The following is a 9525-nucleotide window of genomic DNA, read 5'->3' on the forward strand; positions in this document are numbered from 1 at the left end:
AAATAAATAATGATTCAGCTATCCTTCAGCCCCCTCATATTTAGCCATGTTTGTACTTGGTGCCAATTTTAGATTTGATTGTTCAGCGACGCTATTTATAGTTTACCTTTTGTTATGCTAATTAGTGACTCACAGCTCTGTGTTCTATACAATCGGACTGGACAGCTCTTTATACTGTCAAACCAAGATATTTTCGCTACCAACTAGAATATTTTGGGATTTTTCACTTTTCAGCTAGTCTTCGTAGACCAACTGTCACTAATAAACAGACTAGTACATTGTGTTTATGCACAAGAAGGCATAATTTTAGTCACCTTTTATTTTTTGCCCAGTCTATAGCCATAGACCCATAGACCATCCTCCATAGACGGAGGGTCTATGGTCTAGCCAACAATTCTTCAATGACAATTCTGTACACAATTTCGTATCCTATCCATTTTCCAGGTATTTCTATATTACATGTTCAATCCCCAACAACCAAATTTTATAACAGGTTTTTAATATTTTATCGAAGAGTTGAAATTTGCTTGTTGGTACACGGTGATGTCTGAGATTCGATGCATATCACACGATCCCAGGACAATTCTACAGATTCAATGTTTTTATTTTGTGTAATATTTACACAAGAAACCCACAACTCAGCATTATACACCCAGTGTGAGACGGTGTTCTGTACAAATTGAAGACATGGGCGTCATCCACTATAGAAAACAATAGAAGGTGCTTCTGTTTACCTATGTGTACGCAGGTACGTCACGATATATATACCTTGTGACCTTTCGCTTATGACCATATTTGGAAAGCCAGCTTTCGCTTGGTATTTGCATAACAAAGGTATCGACCGTGTATATGTATACGTACCTGTATGTTATGATGCACGGTGAGTCCTCGGCATGACTCACCCTACCAGGGTACCACCGTTCACCTTTGAACACCGTGGTATGATTTTATGTTACAATTTGAATGTGAAAGGATCAACTAGAGTGACGTAATTGTGGTTCCACGACAGAGACGTCCCCAGACTCCACCCTGTGTAGCATAAATATGACTGCAGATCGAACTTTTGGAGAGGAAAGAAAAAGTAGGCAGCTGAAGAAACCATCAACTTGAGAAGACTGTCAGATCGATTAGAACATTGCACTTCCTGAATATCTTCGACATAAGCATAAGAAAATATTTCTAGTAAGTTTCCGTACTTTCAAAATTTCTTTGTATGTTTTTTTTCTGATGATAGTTAGTCTTGTCTAATCCCTGAAGTTTGAGGTTCAACCCCTAGGCGATATGCATATGCGTTCTCTTATTTATTTTGTAAAACACTGTACATGTGCATATATTAAGAAGTCTTTCTCTTGCCTTCTCACTCAACAGACACCATCACAGAGATGAGGCTTCAGTTGACACCGTTGATATTTGCAGTCATATCATCTTTGTTAGTTTACACAAGTCATGGATGTGTGAGGGAGCCCTCCCGAGACAGACCACACAGGCCTGGTACAGCTTTACCTCCAATCGATGATGAACACCCAGTAAATGATGATGTACATGAGCAAGGACCCGGTCGGCCAGAACGACCAGTTGGATCCGATGATGGAAATGGAATGCCGACACTGCCCGAACGTCCTACAATAAACGACACAGATTCAAAGAGACCGAGACATCATGAAAGACCATTTGGATCTGATGAAGAAAGTGAGCGACCAACAAGACCCGCCGGACGTCCAGTAATGGATGGTGAAGAGGCACACAGACCACATCATCCTGAACGAAGACCAATTGATTCTGATGAAGAAAGTGAACGACAAGAACGTCCAAGTTTGGATGGTAATGATACACACAGGCCACATCACCCTGAAAGACCATTTGACTCTAATGAAGAAAGTGACGGATCGCATGAAAGGCCAGAAAGACCAGAGCGTCCAACTACAGATGGCTTGAGACCTGAGAGACCAGATGGTGATGAAGAGGAAAGACCAGAAAAACCAACACGTGATGCTCTACCACTTTATGGCGATGGTGACACTAATGAAGCTGTTGGAAGAATCCGTGAACGCCGTGCTGGTTTTGGTCGTGGACGTCCTGGAAGTCCAGACAGACGGGGACCTGGGTCCCGTGGTGTAAGACCAACAGGCAAACCAGAACATGGTACAGGAAGGCCTTCCTTCGATGGTGAGAGACCAACAAGACCAGGTCATCCAGAAAGGCCAGAACACGGTACAGGAATGCCTCCCATCGATGGTGAGAGGCCCACAAGACCAGGACGCCCTGAAAGACCAGAATTAGACTCTCACAGCGAAGAATGCGATGACAACTCGGATGACATTGATTTCTCTAGAAGCGAAGAATCCGATGAATCAAAAGAAGAAGACGAAACAGAAGTAGATGTTGGAGAGCCTCGTCTCCGTAGATTTCTTGGACTTCGTGGTGGTCAACGTCGTGGTGACAGACCACATCCTCCACGTCGTCATCGTTGTAAACCCAAACCAAGCGGACCACCACCAAGTGGCAAACCACCTCGTCCATCAGGTAGATCAGCTTTCCCTCCTCATGAAGATGTACCGAATCCAACCCAAGTGGCCGATATTCCAGAATAAAAGACACACTTCCGGTGATGATGGAGGTTTTTTTGTCCTTTGTCCAAGTTCACTATTTTGAAAGTACGAATACTCAGTCACTGAAATACAAATGGTGCAAAGAAATCAATCATATGTAGATAAAATAACATTATCTATTTTGCATAATTTGAAGGATTTAACATTTTATTTTAATGTCAGAATTTATATCAAAATCACCTGCCAGTGTACAGTACATTTTTACACAGTCATGTACATTTCATTTTTTTAATTTAAGAACAGAGAAAAGAAGGGCTGGTCCCCTTGACTTTTAATTGTGGATTTTTATTTTGACTTTGAATTTTTTGTAATTCTGTGATTTATTTTATCACATGAAAATATAAATGTTTGTATAATTTTGTTTGAGTATGTTGCATGTTAAAGTCAATTAAAATGTTATATTTTCTATTTAGTTGTGTAATTGTTAGTACATGTATTATGTTGTGGTGTGATTGTATCAATTTCCGGTGGGGCTAACTGTGGGTTAGGAAAAAGACTTAGAAATTCAGCCATTTTATACCTGGTCATCAAGTATCTCTGATTTTATCATTATATAACTTTTGGCGATCATTTAGAAACCTTCGTATTTGCCCCCCCCCCCCTCCTTCCATGAAATGATTTATCACGGACGCTAGAGAAGACGAACTTACCAACCAAGAGTTATCATTTTTGTTGTTGTTGTTGTTGTTGTTGTTGTTGTTGATACTAACATCGTCATGTTATTGTTGTTGTGTTTATCCATACACAATGCGATACAGGGAAGGCATTTCGAGTAATATCTAGATGTCATGGTGATAGATTCTAGGACAACTCCTCCCCTTTATTTCCATAGAATTGCCCCTGAACTACAGCACTGCCCCCTCACTCCCTTCTCGAACAATTGCAATTTACAATAGAGCAAGTATCCCTGAACCCTTGAATTAGAAAGTTCACAGTGTGAACTCGGACATACCGAAAAGGTAGTATTCAAAAAAAAGATCGCATGGTACGAATCTATATATTGACGTATATGAATCTTGTTTTTTTACTGACAGAATAATTGTCTCTATATACGTTAGCTATAGGGCTGGAGTGATTGAATTAATACTTCTAGACTAGTTGAAAGCCAGTCTCTCTGAGATCTCAAAATAGTGTACTATGGTCAAGGTTTTTACGCTGTTTAAACACTGTAGGTAGTGGTTAAACTAAGACATGTACAGCTTTGTGATTTAGATCAAAGACCCTCCATGTAGTAGATCAACCATAGACGTTGGAGAGACGCTATATCAACATAGCTGCTTGTTAAGTGTTATCACCCACGACCTCTTCAATAAGCTCCATAAATTATGTACTATGATATAAATCATGTAGTAGTGGTTTACGTCTGGCCAGGGACCTTATTCACACATGACAGCATATGTAGGATACATGGCGGTCATCATGCATGAAGGGCACATTGTACCGTCTAGTCTAAGTGTGAACCATACATTTAGTTAGCCATACGATACGTGCATACGCCAAACGAAATTTACGATGAACCCTCAAAAATGTCATTGCATGCCAGGTTAAAGGAGCAAATGTCCGGAGAGCCAATGACAACATGTACATCCTAGGTGAAGTTGTTCTGATATCCATGGGTCGATATGCTACATATGTTGGAACAATATCATTGAAACTAGTACTAAAGATGTTTGAACTGCATGCAAAAAACGTCAAGAAGGTTGAGAATTCCGAAGAATGCCCAATTACATCGGTGAATCCTGTACAACCTCTTTGCTTCCTTCTGTTTTCGGTGAGTGACAGTGCCCAAACTTTATACGTAATTTACAAATATGATTTAGCAAGTACAGTGTTACATTGTCAAATACATCACCGCATCATTATCACACCACATTGTCGATAGGGATGGGTAGAGCGCCCCAAACGGCTGATATCAGACTAGTACAGTGTTGCAGTCATTCAGACATCGAGTTTAAATCTGATCACTATCATTCCCCTGGATATGACCATATGATTCAGAACTGTAGAACCGTAACTAAATAAAAGCGATTAAATGATTAGTGAACGCAATTATGACAACTTTGCAACGAATAAAACCATTATTAACATTTTGCAGATATTAAGTATTCGAGTTCAAGAAATGAGATACAACGATAGTCATATTCGTCTATCAGAAATATTACTGACCATACATTTTTTCGGAAGGTGACAGTCTTTGGGGCGCATCTACTTAGAGATACACTCAAGAGAGACAAATTGGAATAACTAGATCAGATCAATGTAAATGACAATGAACATGTTTCATAACGCATTAAGCTAACTACCTCTGGAAATGTGCACTCCGTTCACTTCGACACGTCTTCTTCGTTCCCAAAAACCAAGACGTGTCGAAGGGACCGTGAACATCGTCATACATCACCCGCCCTCTACGGCGAGTCTTATCAGCCAACGCCGAAGGTGCCGTGGTTGATCTAGTCACCGTTCAGCGTAGGGTCAGTCTGGACAAAAATGTTCTGGCTTGCGAAAATGACCGTGAACAGAGTGCATATTTCTAGAGCTACGTGTATAAGCTTACCAGACAATGTTTGTACCACTAAGGTCATTTAACCCACAACTTTTGCATATATTGGTATAATTGGTGACATTCTATTGTATGAATATATCGCAATACTCACAACAGTGTACATAATTATGTGTAGGTGTAATACATGTACAATAATTATTATTGAATTATTAGTGAATTTTAATTGAAGCAAAGATCGAATGCTCTACAACGCAAAAATATTTTTTTTAAAAAAATAACACTACACAGTGAACAAATACGTGAAATTATTAGTTGAAGTCACTTCAGAAGATATAATTAACTTCATGCTTTCACGACTGGGGAGAAGCGTTCTGTTGCCATGACCACGTGCATGACGTCTTCCTGGTCTATCATCATCGCTTTGTGGTCCGCGTATCGGTCTAGCTGTCGTTATCGTCTCTGCTACCATCTCCACGCCTGCCGCCGTGATGCCCGTGTCCCCTGCCATTACCGCCGGTGACCACGACCGTGACCGTGACCCCGACCACCTTCTCTGCGCTCGCTTGAACTTGAACTTGAACTTGAACTTGAACTTGAACTTGAACTTGAACTTGAACTCGAACTTGTACTTGAACCTGAACTTGAGCGTCCGGGTATTTTCGGCCTTTGATTCTCTTCGGTACTGATACCTGGTCTATCCTCAACGTCCGGGATTTCATCAGAGTCCTCGCTTGGTCCATTAGGTTGTTTTTCCCCGCGTTCAGGTATTTCCTGGTCCTCGTCAGATCCTCCATCTAGTCGATCTCCCCTGCGTTCAGGTATTTCCTGGTCCTCGTCGGATCCTCCATCTGGTCGATCTCCCCTGCGTTCGGGTATTTCCTGCTCCTCGTCGGATCCTCCATCAGGTCTTTGTGCATGACTGGTGTAAATTAGCACACAGAATACCAACAATGTCAACTGAAGCTTCATCTTTCGAAATATTGTCTGTGAGATGAGAAAGATAAGATTGAACTGTTAGCATTAAGAGAAATAAAACACAGGAGTAACGTCAGTACCGTAGCCTGGGGGGGGGGGCAAGGGGGGGGGGGCTGCCCCCCCCCCCCTGAGATTTTGGAAAAAAGCAAGAAAAAAAGCAACTTTTTGAATACATAGCGATGCTATTAAAATCTTTATTTACGTGACGATTCCTAGCATGCGCGATTTAAATGGATAGTTCACTAAAGTGACGGTACACTGCTGATTCCTGGCTCAGTAATGGGTATCTTATATCGCTATTGTACCCTGGCTTAACTTTGAATACAAATGTGTCCAGTTAAAAATTGTAACTTTTTGCAGCAAATTAAAAAATCTTTGTGCGGGAAAGTACAAAAGAAGTGCGCACATGCACTGTGCATTTTCCGCGAGTAACACTAGTCTTGAAAGTCTCCTTCATTTGAAGATAGCAAGTCGCAATTATAATGTCAGCGAGTGAAACTAAAAAAAAAAGAAGGAAAAAGTCGTTCAACGTGAGGTCGCCTGCTATGCTGCATGCAGTGACTCCGAAGATGCGCTCGATCTCATTTACATCTTGTTCCTTATATTAAAACATTTCATACTGATAAAACGGCAGATCTCTTTTGGGAATATTTGGTGGCCCTGAAAAACTATTAAACTAGGTACACAGTTTAAGATCCACTATTTGAATATATTTTTTTCAATAATTCTGTTCAACGTTGTCTTTGGTTAAAATGTTGTTTGATATAATTATCTCATTGCACACTGACACTAGCGTTATTCCGCAATTTATTTTGAAGCGACAATTTGCCATGGAAAGAATGGCCTTGAATTTGTAAACAGAGCTGTACCTTCGACATCAAAATCCAAACTTCAATTTCCATTATAATGATAATGACAAGGAGAATTCACTGAGTTCACCTTGGGTTCCGACATAAACGAGGCCATAACAGTTTTGAGAGTTGGGTAAACAAAATAATTATTTTGTTGTGTTACTTATTCGAAAAAGCACCATCCATTTTTTTTTACTTTGAATGTGACATCTTTTCGGCAACTACTTTGAAAGATACGACATTAGGCCAGAAATAATGAAAAAGCTGTTCAACCTACCCACATATTTTTTTCCGGTGATGGGCAATATATCCTCATGCGGGCTTCGCATTTTTTCTTTCAAAATTAAGGATATTTCTTTATATTTTCTGAATGAGACATGTAACAATATACATTTGAGTCTATTCCAAATAATATAATATCTTATACTGTCAGTGGTTTACTTGGCTTTGATGTGGCATACAAGCATGACTTGAGATTAAATATCCAATGTGCACTAAAAAGAATTGAACAAAAGTTTACGACCAGTGGGCCATCAAAAGTCTGAAAGTCTTGAAATGTTTTGTTCTTTTTCGGGATTTTTTGGAACCAAATTAAACTTCAGGAGAAGTCATTTACCATGTGCACATCCGCATAATATCATTCAGCTTTGCCACAACAAAATACACTTCCAAATAATATGTAGTGCATAGCATAATCGTTTCAATTCTGATATTTTATGCTTCTAAATGGCCTCCTACACTGTCTTATTTTCAATTTTTTTTCACCTTTGGAGTTGTCTCCTTCCAATACATCATTGTACCATGCTTTTATATCTCCACTGTAGTGTAGGTGACAGAAGGGGTGGCTAAAATAATGCTTGAGTTTCAATTGGCGGGGCTTAACATTTTATGAGAAGAGAGGGTGAGAGGAACTACACCATTTGTTTAACCGTAAATTGTGTACATTTCCTAACTGTAGCTATGCAGACAAATTGCATGAGATAGTATCAAGATGACTGAATAAGTTCTATCTAAACTCGACCTGAAATATTTTGCTATCATTATATATGGCTTGTTTTATCCTTGTCAGCATTGTGAGAAAATGAATTCGACCTACTTACCCAATGTGATGGGTTAGGTTACCCGTTGACCAGCACTGATTTTTTCTGACCTTACTTATGATATTTAATTGCGTATGCTAAAAAATATATTATGTAAATTGCATGCAGATTTATGTAAATTAGCACTTTTCTAAATTTTAAATGCAAGATTGCACCAAGACAAAGTTCTGCCCCCCCCCCCCCCCCCCCTTGGCAATTTGGTCAGGCTACGGCCCTGAGTTACGCCCTGGTAAATTGTTCACAAATTCTTTCAAAGTATTACATGTAAAGAAACGAATATTTGAATAAGGCAAATAGAACAAAGTTACGTTTGAAAAATCGTTTTTACTATCACTTGATTCTAAACGAAATCAAAATACTTGACGACGACGACGACGACGACGACGACGACGTAATTAAGCTGATAGTAACCAAATTCCTTTAAGCAAATAATTGTAAACAAATCTGGGAGAGAGCGAGACAGGCAGAGAGAGACATAGACACACACACACGACTCACCAGTGAGGATATATATCCCGTCTTCTTATACAGATAGAGATCGTATAGTTAAAGTTCCCCGATTGGATTCTCTGGTCGTGATCTCTTCGATGTCCTACCAAGGTCTCTTAAGACTGTGATGTCGTGCGTTGCCACATATATGTGTACCACTTGCATGCATGGGTGGTGTCCAGCGATATCACTACCACCTTGGCGTCATAATAAGTCTTACAACGTTGTATTTACATTTAAATCATGTCCAAAGTGTATTGTATCCTCCGTTTTAATGGTGTATGGTGCAAGGTACTGAGACGACCATTGAGGTCATGGTCTTTGTTAACGTATTCCATACACAATATCACGTCAGTATCGACTGGAAAGCTATAGTATTATATCAGTGGTGTACGGTGCCTGGTGGTACGGTAGTAGTATCAAAACCTGAAAAATATTGATGTGAATGCTTTGGAACAAACACCAATTTTGAGGTGTCGTAATTTGCGGGATGGAATCTAGGTAGCTTGTCACATTTCATAAACTTCAAATTGTATATTGACAATTTTTAACTGGCGACATTGAGGCGTGGGAGAGTGTATGCCGTGATAGTGTAAAAAGCATAAAGAGCAATCGCCCAGTGAATGCCTGTACCATACAGGGACATATGGATGCATATATAATGTCCCAATTAAAGTGAACGAATGCACTGTCAAAGAACTCATAAATATATTATACACACACACACACACACACACACACACACACACACACACACACACACACACACACACACACACACACACATACATTTATATAATTATATATATATATATATATATATATATATATATATATATATATATGTATATATATATACAGACACACACAGACACATACATAGACAGACAGACAGACATACAGACAGACAGACAGACAGACAGACACACGTATATATATATATATATATTAAGCCTTTGCATCATGTAAGTATCACTATCCTAATTGCTTTAGTAAAC

Source organism: Glandiceps talaboti, chromosome 8 (assembly GCF_964340395.1).
Source record: "Glandiceps talaboti chromosome 8, keGlaTala1.1, whole genome shotgun sequence".
NCBI classification, from domain to species: Eukaryota; Metazoa; Hemichordata; class Enteropneusta; family Spengelidae; genus Glandiceps; species Glandiceps talaboti.